We start from the raw sequence: 13398 nt of genomic DNA, 5'->3' as shown, positions 1-13398 counted from the left end.
TAGAATTCTATAGGCTGAAGGATGTTGCGTATGATTGGGTGGTGATGTGGAAGAAAAGTAGAGGGGAAAATGTAGCTCCCATTAATTGGCAGATATTTCAGGATGTGTTCTTAGTCAAGTTCTTCCCACGTGAGATGAGGGAAGCTAAGATAGAAGAGCTCATAAACCTAAGGCAAGGATCAATGACAGTGAAGGAGTATTACCTCAAGTTTAACCAGTTGTCTAAGTATGCCCCTGAACAGATGGCTGACCCTAGGTCAAGCATGATTAAGTTTGTGATTGGTGTGTCTGGGTTGGTAGTTAATAAGTGTAGGACTGCTATGCTCATTAGAGACATGGATCTTCGTAGATTGATGATGTACGCTTAGCAGATTGAGGCAGAAAAGGGGAAGGAAAGAGAGAGTAAATAAGAGGGCTAGAACAGGGCAGTTTGATTATGGCCAGAATAGGTCTGGAGGAGGAAATCATTTGCAATTTCAGAATTGTTCATCTATGCCTGTACCTTCTTCAGCCAGTGCTCCTACACCCAAAAATAGGTAGGAACAGTGGGGTAAGTCTTCTATGTCCAGATCTCAGAATAGTATGAGTGGGAAGCCTAATCATCTCCAATGTTCTAAGTGTGGTAATAATCATGGAGGTTAATGTTTGTGGGATTAGAAAGGTTGTTATGGTTGTGGCCAGGTGGATCATGAAATCAAAGAGTGCCCGCATGCTAGATGGGGGAATAGATATGTTCCTCCTCAGACTCAGGATAATAGTGTACCAGCTCCTCTAGGACTCCCAGCTCCTCCTCAGGGAACATCATCTAGTACCAGTGGCGGTCAACACCAGAATCAGTTTTATGCTTTACCATCCCATCAGGAGTAGGAGGATTCACCCGATGTTGTGACTGGTATGCTTCGCGTATTTCATTTTGATATTTATGTGTTGTTAGACCCTGGGTCGAGTTTCTCTTATGTGACCCCATTAGTTGCAGTCAATTTTGAGATAAGTTTTAAAAAGATCCCTGAGCCTTTCATGGTGTCTACTCTAGTAGGTGAGTCAGTTGTTTCCAAATAGATTTATAAAAAGTGCGCTATCACTGTCCTTTATAAATTCATGTTAGCAGACTTGATAGAGTTAGACATATTTGATTTTGATCTTATCCTTGGTATGGATTGGCTCTATTCTTGTTATGCTTCTATAGATTGTCGCACCCGAGTAATGAAGTTTCAGTTCCCAGATGAGCCAACCGTTGAGTGGTCAAGAAATTCAGTGTCTCCCAAAAGTCATTTCATATCTTATCTCAAAGCCAGAAAGTTGATATCCAAACGTTGCATTTATCATCTAGTTTGAGTCAAAGACACACAGTCTGAGACTCCAACACTTCAGTACATCCGAGTGGTCAATGAGTTTCCTACTGTTTTTCTAGAAGATCTCCCAGGGGTACCTCCTGATAGAGAGATATAATTTGGTATTGACCTTTTTCTAGATACTCAGCCTATTTTTATAACTTCTTATCATATGGATCCCGCAGAGCTTAAGGAGTTGAAAGAGCAACTCAAGGATCTTTTAGACAAAAGTTTCATAAGTCTTAGTGTTTTTCCATGGGGTGCTCCCATCCTATTCATGCAAAAGAAAGATGGTTCTTTGCAAATGTGCATTGACTATCATCAACTAAATAAAGTTACAGTCAAGAACAAGTATCCCCTTCCTAAAATTGATGACTTGTTTAATCAACTCCAAGGTGCAAGCTATTTCTCAAAGATAGACCTTAGATTTGGCTATCATCAGCTTAAAGTAAGGGAATGTGATATTCCCAAAATAGCTTTTAGAACCCATTATGGTCATTTTGAGATTCTAGTCATGTCTTTCAGGATAACCAATGCCCCAACAACTTTCATGGACCTCATGAACAGAGTGTTCAAGCAATACCTAGAAATATTTGTCATAGTATTCATCGATGATATCCTTATGTACTTCTGTAGTGAGGATGACCATGTATATCATCTTAGAATTGTCTTGCAAACTCTTAGAGATCATCAATTGTTCACCAAGTTCAGCGAGTGTGAATTTTGGCTAAGGTCAGTAGGCTTTCTCGGTTATATTATTTACGCTGATAGCATTAGAGTCGACCCCCAAAAGACAGAGGCTGTAAGAAATTAGCCTAGATCTATCTCTCCATCAGACATTAGGAGTTTCTTAGGCTTAGCTGGCTATTACCGCTATTTTGTTAAAGGTTTCTCATCTATTGCATCCCCTATGTATAGATTGACCCAAAAGAAAGTTAAGTTCTAGTGGTTAGATTCCTGCGAGAAGAGTTTTTAGGAGCTAAAGACTCGACTTATTTCAGCCCCAGTTCTATCATTACCTGATGTTACAGATGGTTTTCTAGTGTATTATGATGCCTCTAGAGTTGGTTTGGGTTGTGTGTTGATACAGATAGGTAAGTTCATAGCCTATGCCTCTAGACATTTGAAGCCTCATGAAAGAATTACCCAAACCATGATCTAGAATTAGTTGCTGTGGTGTTTTCTTTGAAAATTTGGAGCCACTATCTATATGGTGTTCATGTTGATGTATTCATGAACCACAAGATCCCGCAGTATGTGTTTACTCAGAGGGATTTGAATCTCCTTTAGAGAAGGTAGTTGGAGTTATTGAAGGATTATGACATGAGTGTGTTGTATCATCCAAGCAAGGTCAATGTAGTGGCTGACACCCTTAGTAGGGTATCTATGGGCAGTGTTGGTCATGTTGAGAATAATAAGAAAGAGTTAGCTTGAGAAGTTCACCATTTCGCTAGGTTGGGTATTAGGTTGGTTGATTCAGCTGAAAGAAATGTTTGGGTTCAGAGTAGTTTCGAATTTTGCCTAGTTTCAGAAGTGAAGGAGAAGTAAGATATGGATTCTAGTTTGGTTGAACTGAAGGATTCAATTAAAGACCAAAAGGTAGAAGTTTTCTCCCATGGGGGAGATGGTGTGTTAAGATACTAAAATAGATTGTCTATGCCTTGTGTTGATGATTTGAGATAGAGAATTATGGCGGAAGTGTACGGTGCTTGTTATTCTATTCATCCAGGAGCTACCAATATGTACCGTGACTTGCGGGAAATCTATTGGTAGAGGGTATGAAAAGAGATATATCAGAGTTTGTAGCCAAGTATGCAACTTGTTAACAGGTTAAAGTAGAGCACCAAAGACCTGGTGGTACATTGCAAGAGTTTGGTATCCCCACTTGGAAGTGGGAAGAGGTGAATATGGATTCTGTAACTGGTTTACCCCAATCGCGACATCATCATGATTTGATTTGGGTTATTGTAGACAGATTGACTAAGTCAGTGCATTTCTTGCCAGTTCACACATCTTATACAATTGAGCATTATGCTAAGTTGTATATTCGAAAGTTAGTCAAATTGCATGGGGTTCCCTTTTCTATCATCTCGAATAGGGGTACTCAGTTTATCTCCCAGTTTTAGAGAGCTTTTCAGAAAGGTTTTGGTACCCAAGTCCATCTTAGTTCAACTTTCCACCCTTAGACAGATGGTCAAGAAGAGAGGACCATCCAAACTCTAGAAGATATGTTGAGGGCATGCACTCTTGATTTCAAGGGTAGTTGGGATGAACCTTTTCCACTGATTGAGTTTGCTTAGAATAACAGTTATCATTCTAGCATTCAGATGGCCCCGTTTGAGGCTCTTTATAGAAGAAGATATAGATCACCCATAGGTTGGTTAGAGGTGGGTGAGGTCGCTTTGCTTAGTCCTGACGCAGTGTTTGAAGCTATGGAGAAAGTTAAGTTGATTAGAGAAAGATTGAAAATAGCCCAGAGTCGCCAGAAATCCTATGCAGAAGTGAGAAAAAGGGACCTCGAGTTTGAGGCTGGTGATTTAGTGTATATGAAGATTTCACCCATGAAAGAGGTGAAGATATTTGGCAAAAACGGAAAGCTTAGTCCCCGCTATGTTAGCCCTTATAGAATTTTGAGTCATGTTGGGAAAGTAGCTTATGAGCTTGAGTTGCCCGTAGACTTGTCAGCCGTTCATCCTATATTCCACGTCTCTATGGTTAAGAAGAGTATCGGTGACTCCACTATTGTAGTTCCTTTAGAAAGCTCAGATATTCAAAACATTCTTTCTTACGAAGAGATTTCAATTGATATTTTTGATCATCAAATCCATAGACTAAGGAACAAAAAAGTTCCCTTGGTCAAAGTTCTTTGGAGGAATCAGTCTGTTGAGGGCTCCACTTAGGAAGCAGAAGCAGATATGCGAGTCTAGTACCCTCACCTTTCCTCTGCAAACTCATATTTAGCTGAAGGTATACTCTTCATTGATACAGTTCTTTAATACTTATTACATTCAACTATATAGTTGTCCTCATGTAAGTTCATGCACTCGCAGAATTACTCAAAAGCTCAGAACGATTTAAGTTCAATTATTCATTTTATTTTAGTTATGCATGCTATCATATATTCTCATATTCCTCAAAAATTTCATATTAACTAGCCACATTCGAGGACGAATGTTCCTAAGAGGGAGATATTGTAATTCCCCACAGTTTTTCTAGCTTAAATTCGTCCCTAGAATATTAAGGGATAGCTTCCAAAATGAATACTATTTATTTTGCATGAAATTCCTTAGATTTCTACTTTCCATTGTGTAGGAAATTGAATTAGATTTCCAAAGATATAAGATTCCCCTAAATCCGATAACTGAGTAAGAAGTTATGGCTATTTTAAGTTCCAATCGTAAAACACCGTCGTTTGGATCCTTAGCGCATCGCGGATTGGTATAAATTCCCAATTGTCCCATTCCAATGGCCCTCTACTATATTGGCACATTACGGAGAGGGTCAATTTCCCGTTTATCGATTTTCAAAGGTCCAGTGCGATAATGGCGTATCGTGCCATATGCCAAAATGGAATTCCAAAGGGGCACCACGATGTCTCTGCATCGCGGAGTCTGCCCAGTTTCTATTCTTCAATTTCTAGTGAGCCACCGCGATAGTGGTGCATCACGGTGGCCACCCAGATCGGGAAAATATACGTTTTCCAATTTCGTATAAAAGCTTAAAGGGGTATTTTGGTAAATCCCCAACTCTCAATCCATCCAAAACAAAAGATTAATCATATTTGAGAGCACTTTATGCTTTATTCATCATTCTCTCTTAAACAAAACACTAAGGCTCATATTTTCTCTCCAAGAAATCTAAAATTTCCTCCATAAATTCTCCAAGATAATACAAGATTGAGAATCCCCAATTCAAGAACTCCAAGAAGTCATCTCCAAAATATCAATAAAGATTCAAGATTCAAGTTCTATCATCTAGATCATCCAACAAGGTATGTGGGGTTATGAACAAGGATACTCCTTTCATGCTTGTTCCCAAAACTTGTTTTAAATTCAACTTTTACTGAAGTTTATATGATTTTCCAGGAAATTCAAGTTAGGGTTTATACCCATTATTGTTGTTTACAAACTTATGAGATTTCCATTGATTTAGAAGTTGAAATTATATGATTTTATTCATATTTCTATGCATTGTGTATTTATTTCCTGAATTTAAGTTGATTTATGAATGTTTACATTATCAAGCATGAATTTTAAGATGTTTTAACATGATATTGATGCATGGGTCAGTACGCCCTAATTAAGATTTTCTATTTTGAGATTATTTATGCTATGAGCACCATCAGATAAGATTATCCTTAGATTTTGATACAGATTTGGCCTTTTGGTCCTAAGCTATGATAAAGAATCCACTTTGTTCATATAACTTGAGATTTAAAGAAAGAAAGGCATAATTGGTTTTCTTGTAAACCCATGTGCTATTTTTGAAGTGGATTTCTTAGGATTTTGAGCATAAGAATGGGAGTAGTAGTTAGCACCAAGATAGGTAGGTCACTACGGTTTCATACCCCAAAACTATGTGCCAACGTCGGATTCAAATTTATTCCAACTTTTGCGTGGATGACTCAGATTATGATCACTAAGATAGAAGTTCTATTCTGATGGCACAGGTAGAACAACCCTACCTAACGGGGGCCAGATATGGGACTCCATGGAAGCTCACATGGTGTATGTCGGTTAGAAAAACCTCCCAAAAGAGTTCGGGAGGAGTTGTCCCTAGAATGAGAGTTACTGGAATGACCCAAATCGCCGTTACGATGAAATAAGGAATTGAACCTTCGTTAATTTTTTCTCTAATACTTTTCAAAAAATTTGGGGTTGACCTAGTATTAGTGAATTTTGAGGGTGTAATAGTCTAAAAAAATCTGGTATTAAGGTGAGTTTTGGTGGGGTATTTAACTTAATTTGTAGATAGAAGACGAGTTTAGCAAGCCATAGCAACTTTTGGCACTTAAACATATCAATAGAACTCCTATTATAGAGTTTACCATGGAAGGGGTGGTTCGCGATATCGTATTTTGAGGAGTGCATTGTAAAATGAATTAATTTAAAAGGAGGCTCTGAGATTCTACCTCGGGACAACTACAACTATAAAGTAACCGCTATAGTGGTACCTCTATAGTAGTGAAAAGTACCGCCACAACAGTGACTTCAATGGTACTGTAAACCGCTATAAGATAATTTTACCGTTGCTGCAGTACTTTACTGCCATAGTGGTAAAATAGAGTTTCTAGTTTAAAACCAGAAACACGTCTTATCTTTACACTTTTATAAAAAATGAACCAAGGTTTTGGGGAAGGCGACTTTCTAAAACTTTTTAGGGCTTTCATGTTTATAAATAAGTTTCCCTAACATTCTAACTCTGAATTACGTCTAAATTATTATGAATTGCTAGAATCATGTTGTGGTGGAAATTATGAGTTAACCCTAAATTATAAATGGACACAACTTGAAGTAAATCAGTGTAAGGTCAGTTGTTAATGATCCTAGGGTGATAGTAAACACTATTTAAAGTAGTATTATGACTGTTAATGCTAAATAAAGTAGAATTCATGAGGCTTAAAGGGTAGAAAACCCTAGGTTGGTAAATTAGGGCTAATTATGATTGAAATTATTGATTATCAATTTCTAATGATTAGAAAGGATGAAATGATTGAAATAGGTATGTAAACTTGTTATAGCTTAAGAACAAAGTGAAAGAGAAATAAAAGGTAATCTTGTGGCCTAAAAGTGATTTTGAACAAGGAATCGAGATATATTATTAACAATTAGACTTGCTTCACTCTGTGCTTATATGTAATTTGAGTATTCGTACCTACCGTTAGGCATGACTTGTAATTATTGACTGCATTTGCATATTCATATATGTTGATGATGATTTTGTGATGGTGTAGTGAAGATGAGTTGATGATATAGATCATATTAGTGAAACCATGGGGATGATGATATTGATAATTAAATTGACGATATTGAGATCATGATGATGATGTTAAGGTTGATATTGATGATAATGGTGAAATATTAATGATGTTGAGATCAGGAAAGAGGTGGTACGTACACCTTACATATATGCATTTATCATCTGCATTTGAGTCTATATTTATATATCTATATTAAAGTGAATTCTTATATTCATACTCTTATTAAAGTGAATTCTTGTATTCATACTCTTATTAAAGTGAACATCATATCTATGGTTGGTTGTCTCTAATTAAAAGATTTGTATTGATTGATGTTGCCTATGCCTGATTTACCTATTTGTATGATGTTGAGTTAAGTCGGGCTATGATACCTACCAGTACTTGTTTTTGTGCTGATGTTACTTGTGCTCTTTTTTTTTGAGTGTAGAGTGTATTTGGAGTTTGAGATGAGTCCTCAATTTTAGCCACTATTCCAAACTTTAGTTCAAGGATAAGAACCATGACTGGAAAACCATTGGATCCACTAACTTTTGTTCATTCCCTTGTTTCGAAACTAAGACATTTTTTATTTCTTTATTAATTCAGGATGACTTCTTAGTATAGTTTGGGATATTTATAGTTGTTCTTATACGGTGGCTTTAGGTCCCGAGGTTGTAATAAATAGAGAAATTCCTCACTTTATTCTTTAGATGTAATGTAATGGTTTTCAATTTAATTGACTATTGGTGGGTTTAGTAACTTGAGTTTAAAGACTTTAACAAAAATCACTTGTGAAGTGTCAGACTGACTTGGTATGTGTTGGTTTAGATGGTCTCCCACCATAGTGTTAGGGTGGATGCCAATCATGAAATTTTGGATCATGAAAAAGATGGCATTAGATCCTTGAGTTCATAGATCTCATCGTACAAAAACAAGTCTAGTAGAGTCTTGCGGAATGTTATGCAGACGTATGTACTTTTCTGTGAGAGGATAAAGAGCTTTAGGAAATAAAATTCCTTTCGTTCCATTACTTGATTCTAATTGGTATCTGGTGATCCAAATTTCTATCTAACCCATTGACTCTTGTTACATAGATAGTGAATACTCATTTCACCAGGGCAGCAACATCCATACCCGCGATGACCATTTGGGATGTAGTATGGGGTAGGCCTCAGGTGAGAGGCAAGATAAGGAGAAGAAGAAGGGGGCATCACTTATGGGTGAGCTTGAGTAGCTGAAGGACCTTCTATACAGAGAACACCATCCCATCACTTCAGTAGGATGCGCCAAAGTTGTCTTAGAATAAGGATGTGGTGGTTGAGGAAGAAGAAGCAGTGGTCCCCAAAAATATAGCACCCGTGCAAACTAGTGTAACCTAAGTGACCAAGTCCCCCTAATTGATTCAATAGGCATTGGGGTTTCTGAGCAGTTTGACTGGAATTGGTGCTACTCAAGTTATTCCTACATTTTTGTATCCACCCCTACAATATAAAACTACTATGGCGCTTGAATATATGAGGGACCTGAATCCAAAATATTTCCTCGGCAAGTATTAAGATAGGTGATGGCCAATGATGAACATGGTTTGTTTTCCAAGTTTATGAAGATGAAACCTCCAGTGTTTCAGGGTACAAAGTCTAAGTATGCATTTATGTTTTTGATAGATTCTTATTGTAATTCCCTGAGTCAGTATCCCGAACGCTACACGGTGCTTACGACCCAGAAGGACCAAAAGCTAACCCATGACTGATATCTGTTGTGATCACTAAGTAATCACTTGGTAATAATAATAATACTGAAATAAATGTGAAAATTAGGCTGAAGTCTCTATAAGGTTCACAACTAAAAACAAATGCTGAATACTGATAAATGAATACTAAAAATTGAATATCTGTCTGAAAGCCTCTAACTATCTGAATATGGAGTTGATGGGACAAGTACCTAACTAAATCCGTCTACTAAATGCTAAACTACTGAAATAATGAAAGATAACATCGTCCTTAAACTACGAGGACTCAACGCTAAATCTGCTGCTGATAATTCGGGTTGCTAAGTGCGGTTAGGAGCCCGTGCGTCTAAACCTATGATATAAGAGAATATAGCATAAAACAAAAGTATGCATCAGTACTTTAAATGTACTGGTATGCTAAGTGAGGTAGGCTGATATGCATAAGTTCATATGCATTGGCAACAACTAGCTGAGTAACATGGATGTAACTGAATGAGAGTACATGCATGAATACATAAACTAAAACTGAGATCATGTTAACACTGGATACTGAGTTTTGAATACTGATTAACTGATATCTAAGTTTACTGATACTATAGTACTGATAACTGAGTGACTATTTCTGACAGTCCTGATTCTGTAGAATGAAACTGAGTTCTACACTGAGCTGGGTGACTGTGTCTTATAGTCTTGAATCTGTAGAACTAAACTGAGTTCTATGCTGTGGCTGAAACTGAAACTGTGAGAGGTAGTTATCTAACCGACAGACCCCTCTCCAAATGGATTGAGGTCCAAACTGTAACCCCAGTTAGAAGGGTATCAATACCGTGCCATGGGTAAAGACAAGCTGTGAGTTAACCCTCTCTGACAAAAAGTACTTTCGTCAACCCTCGCTGGCAGGAAAACTCATGTGAGATATATCAACCCTAGTTTGGAAGAAAGATATCTCAACCTACACTGTCTATGTAGTTCTGTAACTCAGGGATTGCTACTAAGGGTCAAACCCTATGTTGGCAGGAATGCCCCCATCCTCAGGTTCACTCAGTACTAATTCCTACTCCCAACTGAATAGATACTGAACTGATTTCTAAACTATACTAGGCTTGACTGAACTGTTACTGGTCATACTGTTTAACTGAACTGAACTAAGTTGACTGAGTTCTGAATTGACTACTAAACCAACACTGGGACTAATTATTGAGTATTACTATCTGTGACACTACTGAGACTGTTCTGTAACTACTTTAGCTCTAGGTAAACAACTAGATTTTTGGGTATCGAATACCCCAGGACTCGATAATATGCAAACTAAAATACTCTATGACTTTAGTAGCATAATAGTACTTGCTTACTAATAATGCATTTATTTAGACATTTTTGTCAAACACTTGATATACATGAGCTCGTGCATGAATGAAATCACATAATAACATGTCATGCTTGCACTAGTCAATTCACATTAGCATTTTCACAAACACTTGGGGAGCATAGGTATTTCACATATCAATAAACATGTAACTATCATAGTTACTACATTCAACTTGTAATTCAAGAGTTCAATATGAAGTTCACATAATCCAATCCCCAATTAACTAGTTTTCATGGAATTTGTTATAAACCATGGAATTGAAAACCCATTTAAAATCATAATCAAGATTACATTCAAATCCAACATGAAATCAATGAAATCATTTAACTTGTAATTTAAAAGAGTTTCTTGAACTCCAAGGGTAGAAGGAAACCCTTGGATGAACACTTCAGATACCTTGATACTTGAATTAATGAAGGTTGATGATGAATTTCTTGAAGCTTTATTCTTGAGTAATTTAAGAGAAGTAATGAATTTTTTTGCCCTAGGAGTGATTAATTTCGTGTTTTTGGGGATGAATAGGGGTGGGAAAATAACCTAAATACCCTCATGGACGCAGAGTTGTAATGACTGAAAATGGGTCCAGTGACGTGCAGCACAACACGCTGCATTGATGGGGTCGATGCGATGGCCAAAACGCCACACTAATTCCACGTTGACTCATTGGAAATTAATACTGGGAGCTAGGAAAAACATTTATCAACGCGATAGGCGATGAGGCGCATCGAGATCGCATTAATCCACTGGTTTGAACTTCCGAACGTGCTTCAAACGATGTTCAAAAAATCCAAAACTTATTCGAGAACACCTACAGACATACCTAGTCATGAATCAACCTAAAAATTGATATTTTAAGGTCTTTAGGGTTAGGAAATAGTATCACCAACTTACGAGGCTAAAAATAATTTGGAGTGTAAACACTTACCTGAAATTTCTAAGTATGGGACCCCTTATCAAGCTCTAAGGGCTGAGTTAAGCTTAGAATTTTATGGGGTCTTACAATATCTCTCCCTTGGGAACATTCGTCTTCGAATGAGATTGACTACGCTGAGAATACTGATAGTCTGAACTTGCTTACTGAGCATGCATAATTGAAGCATGATTTCATAACTGAAACTACTGATACACTAAATTTTCATACTGAATATACATGACTGAATTCTGAGGACATGACATATGTCTGAGCTGTTTTGTGAGGGTATGCATGATATCGAATGCTATTCAATTGAACTGATATCTAACTCATACAGAAAATCTAAATATGGAACTGAGTAAATTCAAGGAAAATAATTACCTTGAGCTGAATCTGAGTTTGCAGAGAAGAGGTGAAGATACTTGGTCCGCATATCTGCTTCTGCTTCCCAAGTAGCTTCCTCAACAAACTGATTCCACCAAAGAACTTTGACTAGAGGGACTTCTTTGTTCCTCAGTCAGCGAATCTGACGATCAAGAATTTCAGCTGGGATGTTCTGAATGTATATGCCCTCTATAGGGACTACGGATGTTGGGTCACCTATGCATTTCTTTAGCAAGGAGACATGAAACACTGGGTGGGATGAAGCTAAATCCGAAGGCAACTCAAGCTCGTAAGCTACCTTTCTAAAACGGCCAATAATTTGATAAGGGCCGATATACCAGGGAATAAGCTTTCCCTTCTTGCCAAACCTCTTTACTCCTTTCATAGGAGAGATTTTCAAATACACAAAATCCTCAATCTCAAACTCAAGATCCTTTCTTCATATATCAGCATACGATTTCTGCCAGCTCTGAGTTGTCTGAAGCCTTTCCCTAATCAACTGAAGTTTTCCTAAGGTATCAAATACCAAGTCAGGCCTTACCACAGCGGCCTCACCTACTTCAAATCAACCAATGGGAGATCTATATCTCTTTCCATAGAGCGCCTCAAATGGAGTCATCTAAATACTGGAAAGGTAATTGTTATTATACACGAACTCAATTAAAGGAAAGTGGTCATCCCAACTACCCTTAAAGTCAGTAGCACACAACCTTAACGTATCTTCTAAAGTCTGAATGGTCCTTTCTGCTTGACCAACTATTTGAGGGTGAAAGGCTGTACAGAGGTGAACTTGGGTACCTTGACCCTTTTAGAAGGCTTTCCAAAAATGAAAGGTGAACTGCGTACCTCTATCTGAGATAATGGATAATGGGACTCCGTGTAATCTAACCAACTCTATAACATAGAGCTTGGCATAATCCTCAGCCGAATAGGAAGTATGGACTGGTAAGAAATGAGCTGATTGTGTTATCCTATCCATAATGACCCAAACCAAATCATGCTGACGATGAGTGCGGGGCAAACCCATCATAAAATCCATATTCACCTCCTCCCACTTCCAAGTGGGAATACTGAATTCCTGCATAGACCCACTAGGCTTCTGATACTCAATCTTAGCCTGCTGACATGTCGAGCACTTATCTATAAACTCTGCAATATCTCTCTTCATCCCACTTCACCAATAGAACTCCCACAAGTTGTGGTACATCTTGGTGGCCCCTGGATGAATCGAGTAGTGCGCACCATGCATTTTTGCAAGAATCTTCTTCCTCAAGTCATCTATACTTGGCACACATAGTTGACCCTATCAATGCAACACGCCATCTCCCCCTTGGGAGAAAACCTTAACTTTCTGATCTCTTATTGCCTTTTTTAACCTAGCTAAACTGGGATCTCTGTCCTGCTTCTCTTTCACTTTGGAAACCAGAGATAATTCTAAATTGTTCTGAATGCACGCACTACCTTCTGCTGAATCGACTGAGCGGACACCTAGTCGGGCATGCTAATGGACATCCTGAACTAACTTCTTCTTACCATTCTCCAGTGAGCAACACTACCCATAGACATCCTATTAAAGGCATCCACCACTATATTGGCCTTACCCTGATGATATAGAACACTCATGTCATAGTCTTTTAACAACTTTAACCACCTCCTCTGATGTAGATTCAGGTCTTTTTGAGAGAAAATATACTATAGGCTCTTATGGTCAGT

The sequence above is a fragment of the Capsicum annuum genome, chromosome 8 (assembly GCF_002878395.1).
Source record: "Capsicum annuum cultivar UCD-10X-F1 chromosome 8, UCD10Xv1.1, whole genome shotgun sequence".
In the NCBI taxonomy this organism is placed as follows: domain Eukaryota; kingdom Viridiplantae; phylum Streptophyta; class Magnoliopsida; order Solanales; family Solanaceae; genus Capsicum; species Capsicum annuum.
Note: the sequence above shows the minus strand (reverse complement) of the source record.